At 37.4% G+C, this 14602-nt stretch overlaps 1 long non-coding RNA gene across 3 annotated transcripts in view; it reads right to left on the bottom strand.

The window, feature by feature from the left end:
- The window catches only part of LOC118188549 (uncharacterized), a 169397-nt gene that overhangs the window by 77687 nt on the left and 77108 nt on the right, over positions 1 to 14602 (bottom strand). The window contains exon 2 of one of the 3 annotated variants that reach the window (XR_004758126.2): positions 9138 to 9209. The exons of the other annotated variants lie outside the window; for them this stretch is intronic. This is a non-coding gene — a long non-coding RNA (uncharacterized LOC118188549). The remainder of the gene's footprint in view (positions 1 to 9137; positions 9210 to 14602) is intronic. 3 annotated transcript variants of the gene reach the window in all.

Here is a 14602-nt window from a genome sequence, read left to right as displayed (position 1 = left end):
GTGAAATTAAATAAGGCAAAAATAAAACTGACTTACACAAACATACTTTGGTATCAAAAATTGCACGAAACAATTTATAAAGTTATTTTGAAGAAGTATTTTTCGTCAGTAAAAAAGAAATGAAAGCGTTCCTAAAATCGTTCTGAATTAATAAACTGAATGAAATTAATAAACTTCGTTATTTCCAAATTAATCCATGTCTTACAATTCTTTCATAGCATTAATGACGCAGGAATTTACGTAAAGAGGTTAGCCAATAACTGTTTTATAAAATAATTATTAGCTAATAGAACTGAAACCAGATCATTCTGAGCGAGGATTTCATTTTGGACACATCGCACTTATATTCCTGCCAACAGACTTCTACTTCTACTTTCTTCAAAAATGTAACCTATTTAGAACAAACTTTTATTGCGTCAATTTATATTTGTTGGCTTCAAAATATTTTTATGAAAAATAAAATTAAACATTAAAGTCCGACATGACTACTACTGTTCTTTACGCGTCTATCTGCCAACGGACCACTAGTTTTGTGATAAACTGTTCATATTCCAGTTAGAGTTATCTTTCACTGTCAGCAGCTCGTAAAAAATTTGTTTGGTAAATTATTGCATGATGAGGTAGTTTCCCTTAAAACAAAATAGAAACCTCAGATGTGAAATGCCAGATATTTTTAACAAAGGAATTTATGTTATGTTCAAAAAATTATATTTCCTTCTTCTATATTTTCATTTTGTATGATTTTATTATGTTATATACACCACAAAACTATTTATTTTTCGTTTTTATTTCTGAATAAATACGTTTATTTATTACCTCATTACGTGACGTAAATTTATTTGTGATAAATAGTTTCTGAGGGAATCAAGAAATTACATTTCACCAGAAAATTTCTCGGATTCACTAGAGACACTTCGTAGCATTAATAACGAGTGTTTTATCGGCCTAATCGCGTTCACTTATGAAAGCCTCTCCCACCTGCTAACAATGCGATATATATATTGTAAAATACTTGGAATAACATGGGAAATCAATCCATAAACAACTTTCACTTATCGAAATCCCCCTCGCAACTCTTTGGCGTTTCACGGGAAGCTTCTACGGAAGGAGTTACTGTTTCTTGCCTTCGATAACCTTTCCTACTATCGATAAAAATATCGGTTGCATCAGAAATAAAGAATGCCACTTAACCGTCTGATCCCCCAGAGAAAGAGGTTCTGGTCTAGGAAATTCGCAAAGCTATGGTTCTGTAGCAATGAATCCTCGTTTATTTCGATTTCGGCTGACAGGTTCGACTCCTAGCTCTTCTTTCCCGCGAATGTCTGCTGGATGCATTTTATTTGTTTCGTTCTAACAACGCCAAACTGTCTTAATTAGATCCCTGCGCGCACCAAATTTGGGAGTTTGGTAAAATATTGGATTTCTGTTTGGCACCAAGAAATGAGATCGCATCGTCAGGTCAGATTTGCACTTAAGGTTTATTTATTGCACTGAGTGTGTTTTCTTCAGAGAGCAGCTGAAACTATTATTGTATATAACTTAGGCTTTTGTAAGACTTACACTCCGTTTCTTCCCATAAGTGTATTTGATAGTCAACTCTTTCGAATCCCTTCCCCCCTGGCTAAAAATTTTGCAGTGTGCGTAATTTAAAATAATGTAATATTATTAACAAATTCAAATTCAATATGTACATTAAACTGGATAATACTGAACAGAATGGTCATTTCATTACATGACCAAACCATAGGGAAAGGGATACCATCTCTAAACATTAATATTTCGGGCTGGATTTAAATCCCTGTAATCGGATCAAATATATGTGGATTTCATAGTTTTTCTCGACGTGTAACTTGCATGCGAACTAGATTTCCTTAGAAAATAATTCACGAACGCGTCTCCCTGCTTAACGAAATAGTTTTCATCTGTTTTTTCCTTAATAATTCAAAATCTAAAGTAACTATAAATAGTTAGCTAGCCTTCTCTGTATAAATGTATAAAGTTATTGACTTTAAGTATTCTTATTTAGATTTAAACGGCACAACTCTCATCATAATTGAGTTTGGCTCAACATGCAGGTGACAGGTGACAGGTGACGGAGGACGAGGGCGCCTGATGTTTAACATAGGTAAACAGGCATATGCCCCGCGTCCTCCACTATCTAGTGGCAACAACTCCCTGGAGCCTCATCAGGCTGCCTCGGGAGTATATTTGAATCTTAATGAGAAAGTTACATGGCCATACAAGGGCGGTTGACATAGTCTACATTACAAGTGATGTGTATGACATTTGAAAGTTTTAGGATTACAGTGGTTGTTACAGGAAATCTAAAAAAAAAAAAAAAAAAAAAGGGGGTGGAGGTGGCATAAAAATGTAAGACATAATACACATAACAACACACTTAAAATACACAGAACATACTCACAGACTGCTAAGTAGAGTACTAATAATGCATTCATGTGATGCTGTTAGAACATATAATGCTGGGCAGATGTAATACTATGTGACATATAAAAACGTGTAATAAAACTGGTAAGATCACAGGATGCAGAGCAGAGATAAAGCTGCGATACTAGTGAAAACACATGGTGCATGCCAGATATAAAGCACGCGTGTAACATTGCCAGATATAAAGCACGCGTGTAACATTGCCAGATATAAAGCACGCGCGTATACTAATTAAAACACATGATGCAGGGCAGTTTTAAGACAGATAATAACATAAGTTGCAAATAATTATTAGCAATGAACTTTTGGTTTACATATGAAACAGATGGTGGTATATGAGTAATAATACTTATGGGGAGACAATTCATAGTGCATGAACCTAGGCTAACACATGATAGGAGTACATGATGCAGAGCAAATATGTTAATAGTATATACACATTATACAGAGCAAATATACAGCTAAATAAAAGACATGATTCAGGACAACTATAATACTGTTAAAAACACATGACTTTGGGCAGAGATGATGCTATTTAAAAGCACATGATGCAGGACAGAGATAATAGTAATGAGAAACACATGATGCAAGCATAAATATGATACACATGGTACAGGGCATATGTTATACTAATAGAAACTCATGATGCAAAGCAGATATAATACAAATAGGAGCATATGATACAAATAAATATTAGGGTACTTTATGCAGAGCAGGTATGATGCTGGTATATACACATGATGCAGAGCAAATCTAGAGCTAATTAAAAACGTGACATAGGGCAGATATGATACTAATAGAAATACATGAAAATACATTATGCAGTGCAGTTTATGTTCTAATGAACACGTATGATGCAAATCAGATATGAGAAAAAAAAGGGCCACATGCCGCTGAGCAGGTATAGTACGATTAAAATCATTTGATGCAGGACAGATATGATACTAATGAATATACATGATGCAGAACAGATAAATAGCTTATAGGCTCATATGGTACAGAGCATATGTTGTACTAATAGGAACGCATGATGTAAAGTAGATGTAATACAAATGAAAATATTTAATGCAGATAAATATTTGGGGTAAACAGTTGGTGTTTCATATAATGCATATGATAGTATATGTGTAAAAAAAAAAAAAACAAAAAAAACAAAAAACAAAAAAAAACAACTTATGATTAGACAACTCATAGTGCACGAACTTAGGCTGTCATACGATTGAAACACATAATGCAGTGCAAATATGATATTAATGTATATACATGATGCAGAACAAATATAGAGCTAATTAAATGACATGGTGCTGAGTAGATGCAGTACAGGTGAAGAACGAGTAAATACACTTGGTACAAAGTAAATATGATGCCAATAAATATACATGGTGCAGAGCTGATATGATACTAATAGCAAAGCAGATATAATACGAATAAAACACATTGTGCAAATAAATATTAAGGTAGACAAAGATACATATGATAGTATATGAGTAATAAGTGCTAACAGAAACATATGATACGGAGAGCTGATATGATGCTTATAGGAAGGCATGCTACAGAGTCGTTATAATACTGACAAAAGCACATAATACTGTGCTTGTATAGAACTAATAAGGACACATGACAGCGTTAAAGTTCATTAAATATTTGCTATTGTGCAAGAGTTCTCAAACCAGTTTAAGTTCTGTTTAGGTATAAGATATAAGGTATGCGTGTGCAAATTGTAGTTTCCTGGATAAATGCAGTGGAAAACCTTATGTTGATTAAATGGGCTGGCAAATATCCTGACCTAGTGCCGCGATAAATTTTATAATTTTACATATTGCATTAATGCTTCCCTTGTGCTTTATTATCAGTCGGTGGTAGGCAGTTATGTTGCTCGTGGGCATGAAAAGATGCATGGTATTTGTCAGAGGGCACCTGAATAGGTAGTGGTCTGGCGTTCCGTCTTCTCCACAGGCACAGATGTCTGTATTTGATATCCCATGTCGATGAAAATAAGACGGGAACGGCCCGTGACCTGTTATGTAGTTTACCAAAGGAGCAATGGCGATAAGGCGGTCAGTTGATACCTTTGAAATACGCTCATAGGTGCGCCTCCCTGTTTCCGCATTAGTCCATTCTTCTTGCCATTGTCGTATTGCTGGTCCCTGCAAATGACGCTTTAGATAGGATGGTGGGGCAGGAATATTTATTTCTTGTGCTTCGAGATTGCTTGCAGCATCCTTAGCCAAACGGTCAGCTGCTTCATTTCCCTGGTTGCCATCGTGGGCTTTGACCCAGACCATGGTAATTTTAGTGTGACGATTATGCTGCAGGATGTCTTGCAAGTTAATGATGCTCGGCGATACATGGTGTTGATTTTCTATTGCATTTATTGCTGAAAGGCTGTCCGTGTATATGGTAGATGCCTGTATATTGTTGTTGAGTATATGCTGTACCGCTGCTGTGAGAGCAGTAACTTCCGCCTGAAAGACGCTGTTTTCCGGTTTCAGATGTCCTTTCCATGTGTATTCGGTGTTGGACCATCATAGTGTATAAAGGCACTACCTACTCCATGTTCATGCTTCGAGCCATCCGTGTATATCTTCGTGAGGGTGTCTCGATGAAGGCAGTTGGATTTAACTGTGCGTATGCCTGTCCCTTTTATTGAGGGATGTGTACGCAATACGTCGCCCCGATGCTCATATTGGACTGGGCTATAGGTAGTGTTTCCAAATGTCGCATCTCGGCGCAAGTGGATCAGTTGGGCATATGCAGATTCCATTAAGGCTTTGATATGCAGTGGTATGATACCAGCTAGTACCTGTGCTGCATTTGTGGCTGTAGTTCGATATGCTTTGCATAGGTTTATCGCAAAAGGTCTTTGCAAGGCTGATAGTTGACGGATTTTCCTGGCTCCCATTGGGTTTGCCCAGATTGGGGCTGCATATAATGCGGTTTTCTCTGCAACTGTGAGATATAACAGTTTCTGAAAATGGGGGCTCTGACCCCAATTCTTGCCCTGAAATTGGCGCGCTGTTCTCGCTATTCGAGATGTTTTAACACGAAGGTCTTGTATATGAGGAATAAAGGTTAGACCGGAGTCCCATGTTACTCCTAGATATTTAAGATTTTTAACGAACTTAATATTTCTCCCGTTTAATTTAATACAGGGCCGTCGTGTTGGATTTGTTCCTAGCCTTGGAATGATCAACGCTGTTGACTTTTCTGTTGATATTTGAAGCTTAAGTCGAGTGCAGTAGTCAGCAAAAAGTGTGCAGACTTCTGTGCCGTTTTTCTCCAGTTCGTTGCGTGTGCGTCCTCGCACCAGGAGTGCAGCATCATCTGCGTAGGCGACAACTCGCGTGTGTGCGGGCCAGTCTGCAGCGAGCACTTCGTTAAATGTGATGTTCCATAGGAGGGGCCCCGCGCAAGAGCCTTGCGGGCAACCTCTCACTTGGGCTTTGGATGAAACACCTGCATCGTGGGACATTATTAACATACGATCTTGTAAGTAGCTTGTGATTGTTAGATAAAGGTTGGTCGGGCATTTTGCATTGCGTAAAGCTTGTTTGATTGCTGGCCCCCACAGAGTATCAAATGCGCTGGCCAGGTCAATCGAAATGAAAGCCGTATGCATATTATCATTTCTATTCTTCTGGATGCAATTCTTGATTGTTGAAAGGGCTTGAACGGTGGAAGATCCTATGCGGAAACCGAATTGTCCGACACTTAGATATTTGGTCTTGTGCAGATGATGACGAAGTCGATTGACAATCAGCTTTTCATACACTTTGCCCAGTGCAGACAACAAGCAGATTGGCCTGTAAGACCGCGGTTCAGCTGGATTTTTGAATTTTTTCAAGAACAAGACTACCTGTCCCTTCTTAAATACGGTTGGGAAGAGCTTTGCCTGAAGTAATTTATTGAAAAATTTAGTGAAGAAATCTGGATTGGCTTTATATGCAACTTTAATTATTGAATAGTGCAGGCCATCCGGTCCTGGGGCTTTTTTCAGGGGTAGGTAGCGAAATACATGAGCGATTTCTTTCGCTGAGAAAGCATAATCATCTGGCGTATCTGGGATAGTTGTATTGTTTCGCACTGCACGTTGTTCCAGTGTATCTTCATGCGGATTGTCCTTTGCAAAAATTTCGTCAAGAAGGGGGGCAGCTGTAAACCCCGCTGGGTTTGTTGAAAGACTAGCTGTTGGAACCTGTGCATGAATTTGTGCTGGTTTGAATACCTTCTGTGTTGCAATCTTAAGTAAGATCCCGTAGGGATTCGTATTGTTGTTACAGAAGGTACGCCAGCTTGTCACTTTTGCAGCGAGAATATTCTTCTTATATTTAGCCCGCTCTTGCCGGTATGTAGTCAGAATCTGTGCTTTGGTCTCTCCGTCCACGTTGCCTCTTAGTCTGCGGCGCAAAGCTCTGCATTTTTGTCTTTGTTGCCTTAGTTCGCCGGTCCACCAAGAGATTCCTTGTAATTTCTTGGTTGTACGGAGGGGTAAAATTTGTTGACATATTTCATTAAGTTCCTCTAGAAGTCCTTGTGCAAGGGAATCAAGGTGTTCTGAGTTGTTGCAAGATTCTAGCTGCAATTCTTTTGCTTGCAGGAGACGAGTAAAGGCCTGTGTCAATTGTCTAACCTTGTTACCTGGCAGCCGATAGCGTTTAATTATAGAAATGGTGGTATCTGTTTATATAGTAAATTCTACGTATTTATGATCTGAACAACTTTCAGAGTCTGAGACATGCCATGAATGTATGTTGTTAGCAATATCATAAGTTGAGATCGTTAAGTCTGGCCATCCTTGATTGTACGAATTATCGAATGTAGGTGGTGCATTCGTTGTATTGTGCAATTGTAAATTGTTTGCCGCAATATAATCTTCAAGCTCCTGCCCTTTTGGATTTGTGGTACTATACCCCCATATAATATGATGGGCATTAAAGTCGCCTCCTATGACTTGAGCTGTGTTTGGAAATTTTCTACTTGTTTCGCTTATGTGGGCGACAGTGCTGCCAATTGCATCTGTTGGTGGTGAATACACCGAAGTAAGGATAAATTGCATATTTTCAAAAATGATTAGAATGGCGACATAATCCCTATGCAGCTTGATGACTTGTGGTGTCCATGCGGGGTTGCAGCAGGCAATTGCTACTCTAGGAGCAAGATCTGCCGTCGGGGACTCCTTTTGGTATATTTTCCATGCAATAGGTAAGCTAGCGACGTGACCTTCTCTACAGTATGGTTCTTGCATGATTACGAGGTCTTTGTCGTTGGAAATAACTTGCGTGAGGACATGAGATGTTGCTGCCTCAGCCCTTTGAAGATTGATTTGCAGGCATTTGATGATACTTGTGCTTAGTGTACCTATGTTCCTGCTTGATGGAGGTATAGTATGTGGAGAGAGAATCTGCATATGATTATTGTTATTATTAGATTGGATTACAGGCGTGTTGTTGTTAGCATTAGTAGCAGATAGACTATTCATAGATAGTGCTGCGTTTGATCCGTTCGACGTATCTCGTGTATGTTGGATAGGCAACATCATATGCTGGATGGTCGCAAGCTTTATTGTCTCGGTTGCGGTAGTTACTGTCTGCACAGTTGATGCATGTGGCTCGTCTGGCTTGACAGTCTTTGATTGCATGATTCCCCGAGCAGTATGCACAATAGATTTTATTTTGGCATCCCTGCTGGGTATGGCCAAATGCTTGACAGCGGTAGCACCTCTTAGTGTTGAAGTACTCTGAGATTCGATGTGCCCGCCAGCCGATGAGTAGTTTTCTGGAGCGCATGGGTTGTTGGAAGGCATCGGGATTACATTCGACAATCCACTTGACTGTGTTACTCCTTTCTTTGAGCCTGTACAGGATTTTGGCATTATTCTTGTTAATATGGAGTTCTAAACTGATGACTCGTCCAAGTTCCTCCTGTGTAACGCTTAATGGGATATTGTGTATAGCAACCCTGGGAAGCCTTGTGCTTGGGATCTTGGTTTGCAAGAATTCTTTAGCCTTTTCAGTCTGCAGTTTTTCCGAGAGTGCGTGAATGTCCTCCTTTGTATGGCAATCCACTGCAAGTCCTTCCTGCGGGATGTATCTTAATGCTGCTACTTGAACTCCCAATGTGGGTAACGGAAATTCAGCAGTCAATTTTTCTTTTAACACTTTCCTGGATGTTGTGGACGGGTCTTTAGGGTAGATCAGCAAGGTGTGTTTAGGCTTTTGCGCCGTTACACTTGCGTAGGACTTTCGATTGTCTGTTGCCTTTTGCGCTAGATTAGGTGCAGCTGTGATGTGTTGCTGTTGACTTGCTAGTTCACACGCGAAAATACTGGATGTGTTGACTGCTTTATCGACGGTATCCGGAGGTGGGATATACTCAGATACTCCCAAAGCCAGAATTCGGAAGGCTTCAACCGTGTCTATCAGTTGCTTTCGCAAGCCTAGGGGTAGAATATTTTTGCCACCTCGAAAGGAAGTTGCGATCTTTTTAATTTCGTCAGTGAGTTTATCAATCTTCTCAGTATAGCTTATGTCCGAGGTAATGAATGTTTGCAAAGCAAATTCTCTCGAGTAAGTGGAGGAATCTATGTCACTCATCGTATGGGAAAGGATCTAAGTTTTTCTGTACAGTACTGCGTTTGGTGCTGAATTTTTATATTTCTATCTGGAATACAGGAAAAAGTCAAATTTTCTTACCTTGGCAGCAGTATTTCATCTGTCCTTCATCTGTATAAAGGTATTCCATAGTAATCCAAAGGCACATAGACACTGAAACACAACACTGCACTGTAATAGGAAGTCAAACTACGCAATTTTGCAGCTTGAAAATTCTAAGTTAATAAACGTCGAAAAAATTATATCTTTGGAACCAGTGGGCCGATCACGACCAAAATTTGAAACTTCTGCTTCTGAAGATAGATGATGAAGATTGCCGTTTATTCCAGCATGATACAGCAATTAGGAAATTAATTAGCAGGCAGCTAATAAAGTGTCCACTTCATAAAAGGAAAGCCGTTGCGAATGTCCTTGACGATAACGCGCTACCCCGAGGGGGGGATGGTGGCACCTAACGGTCGAAAATGCAGCGTGAGCGAAAAAAGCGCTAAATTAAATGAGTAATTTCTGCATAATTATTTAACCAATTATCCAATCTTGATAAAACTTATATCAAAATACTGCTGAGATGATCCTCTATCCGGCTGTGTGAAAATCCGGCTGCTACGACGTCCGTCGGTGTATCCACGGACTGCGAAGTTGAGGAACAAGGCGAAAATGGCTCCAAGTCGTGAATGATAGTGTTAAAAACTTTGAAGTTACATAAAAAAACGACTAAATGTCGTAATGACACAATTTTTATATAAGTGTACTCCTGATGATGTTAGCTACACGTAGCAACTACTTTTACAGCGGTACGTTGAGAACTTCCGCTGATATTAGGCAAAACGGCGGAGCGACAAATACACGTCCTGACAGCACAGCCGAGGGTTCCTTTTTTTTTTTTTTTTTTTTTTTTTTTTTGCTTAACATGCAAAAGTACATTCTATAAAAACTATGGATTCTGTAGATTTTTAAAATGCAGCCACATTAACTTTCTTTCATAAAATCAAAGCTGTAAGCCGGAAAATATTTTGATATGTATTCTATACCTTTAATTTAGGTACTAAACCAATAATTCAGTTTGCGTTTCAATAAAAGTTGTTGTTCTTTTTTTCATTTCAACTGACTGTTGTCTTAATTATCAGGCATTATGTTCTACTTTACCAATAATGTAATGATGATAATAATAATAATAATAATAATAATAATAATAATAATAATAATATGACACCCATATTGCGAAAATAATAGATTGAAATCGCTCAGAAATGGATCTAATAATGTTTACGAAAACGACTACGAGCTCACAATTGACCTATCTTAGGCAACTTCATAATATAGTGTGATTTAGCAGATCTGCAATTAATAACAGTCAACTGAGGGTACACTGTAGAAAACATTTCATTTTTAAAAAGCCAAAATTGTTGTGAATTTTTCTGTACTCGCAAAAGTGTACAAAGCTTTCAGAGCTCGAAATATTAGTAATCAACTGAATCATCGCTGAGAACTGATACATGCGTTTTCCAATTGCTATTTTCAGAAAATATGTCATAAAAATAAAATTTTAAATGACAATACACTGCATTCTAAGAATGTTTTAAAGTTTCGGTTTTGATCTGAATATAGGAAGGAAAATATCTTGCGAATGCTGCTATGGACATTTCTGTAAAACAGTATTTCGAATATTTATATCTTCTGCTGTTTTTTCTTGCCTGCCAAATGAGTTGTTTGCGACTGAAAGTTGCATAAAATATTCCTTATTTCTAGATTAATATGTTTATCTAAAGATTTTATTTAGTTATTATTCATTTAACATCTTTTAAATTGCTAAATATTATTTATATTGGTTTTTTAACAAATATAGCAACATTTGAATAACTGTGATAATGTTATGTTTATATGTTATGCATTCATTAATTCTTTCTTTCATTTTTCTTTTTTTTTTTTTACTGTTTGCGTTATTTTTTAAAGAATTATTTACTATAGTAATTGGGATTGAATTACAATAAGCTTTCTTTGAATATACTTTTGTTATGCTATTTCTTTCCCTTTTACTCCAGAAAAGGAAGTTTTGTAAATTTCATTTGTTGTTAACTTGGCAGTGAGGATAACCTGGAGATATTTTTGTTAAAAGTTAGAGAGGATATCTTATATTTGTTTGATAATGTTTAATTTATATTGAAACTAGAGGAAAAGTTTACATATCAGAATGGCAAATGTTGTTACCTCTAATACATTACTACTAAGAATCATTATTAACATATATTGAGTAGTATTATTAGACGTATTTAGTAAATTTAAATTATTTAAAATAGTGCTATATCTCGAAATTAGAACCTTCGCAATTGCTTCTGGATAATCATTAAAAAGATATATTTCTAAATTCTAATGTTCTCAAACTCCGATTTTAGAATATATTTTGAAGGTGTACTGCAGTTCTAATTACAAGTGAATGCCAGTTATCTGAAATCCATATAGAATCACCCGAAATAAACGCAAAAATTTGTTAGCTTCAATAAATATTTTTAAATATACTAACCGCTTTTACGTGGTAAGCGTTAAGTTTAGTATGCATTTGGGCTACCGAGTTACACATATAATGGCATAACCGCTCTTTTGTATTACTGCAAGAAAAATAATTAAATTTTAATTTTCTGAATACTTCACTTAGAAGTAAAACTACGTGGATGCGTTGTCTTTGAGCCTAAAAAAATTAGAGAAAAGTGTCAAATTAATTTTAAATATCTGTTAAATGTTATGTTGTACACAGAAAACTAATGTAAGATAACAAGAGAACATTTTTAAAAAGAATCTTATATTAAAGAACAGAAAAGTCATACCTTGCCAATTTAGCAAAAGCTGTTTCGCAGAAATCCTTGGAATGTAAACATTCATAGTGACTAATATTATCTTAAATACTTTAATGCGTGATTGTAAGCTAGAAAATGAATTCAACACGTTATACACTTTACTTGTTTTTGACGGCTGCCATAGTGTTAGCTGTACAGTTTAATTTGTCGGGAATTTCGTTAAGAAGGAACTGTAATTAAAATTCTTTCTTTGAATTTATAATTAAAATCTAGACATTCATTTTAAACTCCCAAATTTAATATAACAGTGTTTGCTTTTTTGCATTTAAATCAAATTACGCGTAAAGTTGTTTGGAAGAATGAAATGCGATTTGCGCTCCCAGTGATACATTGTTTGCTTTACTATTGCAGGTTTATCGTTTTGTAATTAAAAATAGAATATTTTGCTTCCAGCATATGTGTAGAGTGTAACAAATTTTGTTTTAGATTTTTTTTCATTCTTACTCACTGATTAGGACGCAAGCTTAGCATCTTTCTCTAATGTAAATTTGCGCTTAGAAGTACCATAAATGTCAGATTTTCTCCCTTTAGTCCCTTCTACACTCATGTCCATAATTTAAGGATAATTCGGAGTCACGCGGAAATCGAACTCTAAAATAAATATATCACCTGTAAAATCACTACACACATCTTCCAGAATCATATGCAAATTTCAGGAAGTAACCAGATGACACCGATGGTACGTCATAATGACGAGAGAGTAAGAGAGTGATATATAAGGAATACAGGCAAAGAAGTAAAATTGTTCGCAGGCGCTTTATAAGCATTTCAGTGCAATAACCGAATAGTTATGACACAAAGGACGCATTTGGATGATTTTTTACGTGGTAGAATTATCGGCCGTCTGGAATGTGGGCGTACCCAACTGGAAGTATCAGACGATCTTGGAATTGCCCAGAGTGTCATCTCCAGGCTTTGGCAACGATTCCAAGATGATGGTAATGTGAGTAGACGTTACAGCACAGGTCGCCCCAGAGTTACAACGCCGAATGAGGACCGGTATTTGGCAGTTACTGCCAAAAGAAACAGGCGGAGCACAGGCTCAGACCTGTCTCGTCAGCTCTCTTCAGCCACTGGTACGACAATTTCAAGGCAGACCGTGTACAGACGCTTAGGGCAGATTGGTCTTTATGCTCGTAGACCTGTCAGATGCGTTCCACTTACTGCAACTCACTGTCGCTTGCGGTTAGCCTGGAGTAGAGAGCACGCATTGTGGACACTGCAACAGTGGGCTTGTGTGATGTTTTCCGACGAGTCCAGGTTTAGCTTTCAGTCTGATTCTCGCCGGACTTTCATATGGAGAGCTCGAGGTACCCGTTACCACCAAGGAAACATCATTGAACGACACCGTTACGGTGGTGCAGGAGTGCTCGTTTGGGGTGGAATTATTCTGGGTTCCAGAACCGACCTGCATGTTCAAATTGGAACCATGACAAGCCAAATCTATCGGGACGTCATTCTGGAACAACATGTACGTTTCTTTTGGGGCGCCATGGGCGCACAATTTGTGTTTATGGATGACAACGCCCGTCCTCACCGTGCAAACATAGTAAGCGAATGCCTTCAATCGGAGGATATCACCCGTATGGCCAGCATTCTCACCGGATTTGACTCCAGTAGAGCACGTGTGGGACATGCTTGGCCGACGAGTTGCAGCCCGACAATCTCCTCCTACATGTCTACCGGAACTTCGGAGAGCATTGCGTTTTGAGTGGTATAATATCCCCCAAGATCAGATCGATAATTTGATACTCAGCATGCCTAGGCGTTGTACGGACTGTATTGGATCGTCTGGGAGACATACAATGTATTAACAATCATACCAACCATGTAATATTGTTTCTTTGTAAATAGGTTTTTTTTTTTTTTTTTTTTTTTTGTAATTTGCTCCAGGGAGAAAAATCGCTAATTTTTTTAATAATATCAAACATATAGCATCTTTTTTTGCTGTTTACCCTTTGTTTAATAAATAAGCTTTACAAATAAGTCAAATTTGGTTTGCTTCTAAGTCTTCCTTTGCCTGATTTTGCATTATCCTTAATTTATGGACATGAGTGTAGTATGACATGTTAGGCAATAGGCTGTGTAGTCTAACATATGTCCTTGTTTTGTTACATATCTGACGCCTACAGGCATTCGACTTGAAGGGATTATATTGATTCTGAATACACTTTTAGGATCAGAAATTAGTACATTAATTTCTGTGCGCGATAAACAACTGGGAGTGTGAATCATGCTCAGCCCCTAATCTTTCTGCAAAAGGCAGAACACATCTTAGTAGTATATGAGATGTATGACATACGAGTATCTGAACAATTGAAACTACGTTCAGGAATTCTATAAATTTACTTTACTTTTAAAATTAGAATTTATAACTAATCGATCATCCATGAAGCAGAACCTTATAAATGAGCTTCTTAAGACAAAGTAATTCGACGCCGAGAAACATTTTGACGTCTACTTATCCTCCATTTTTTAACTTTTTAACTTTAATTTTTTAACAAAATAGCAATAAAATTAACTGCTCAATGATGCTTTTCTGGAAATAAGAGAAGAAAATAGATAAGTGTGATATGAAAAAAAAAAAAAAAAAAAAACACCAAAGGAAAATTCTGTCAAAAACTCACAATTAATTTGTAGTTCCAGTGTATGATGTACATGAAAAATTTACTGCGAGAACTTATTTTACATATT

Source organism: Stegodyphus dumicola, chromosome 9 (genome assembly GCF_044657685.1).
Source record: "Stegodyphus dumicola isolate Sdum_Otavi_A_Nest chromosome 9, ASM4465768v1".
NCBI lineage: Eukaryota > Metazoa > Arthropoda > Arachnida > Araneae > Eresidae > Stegodyphus > Stegodyphus dumicola.
Note: the sequence above shows the minus strand (reverse complement) of the source record. Positions and strands in the feature narration are given on the sequence as shown.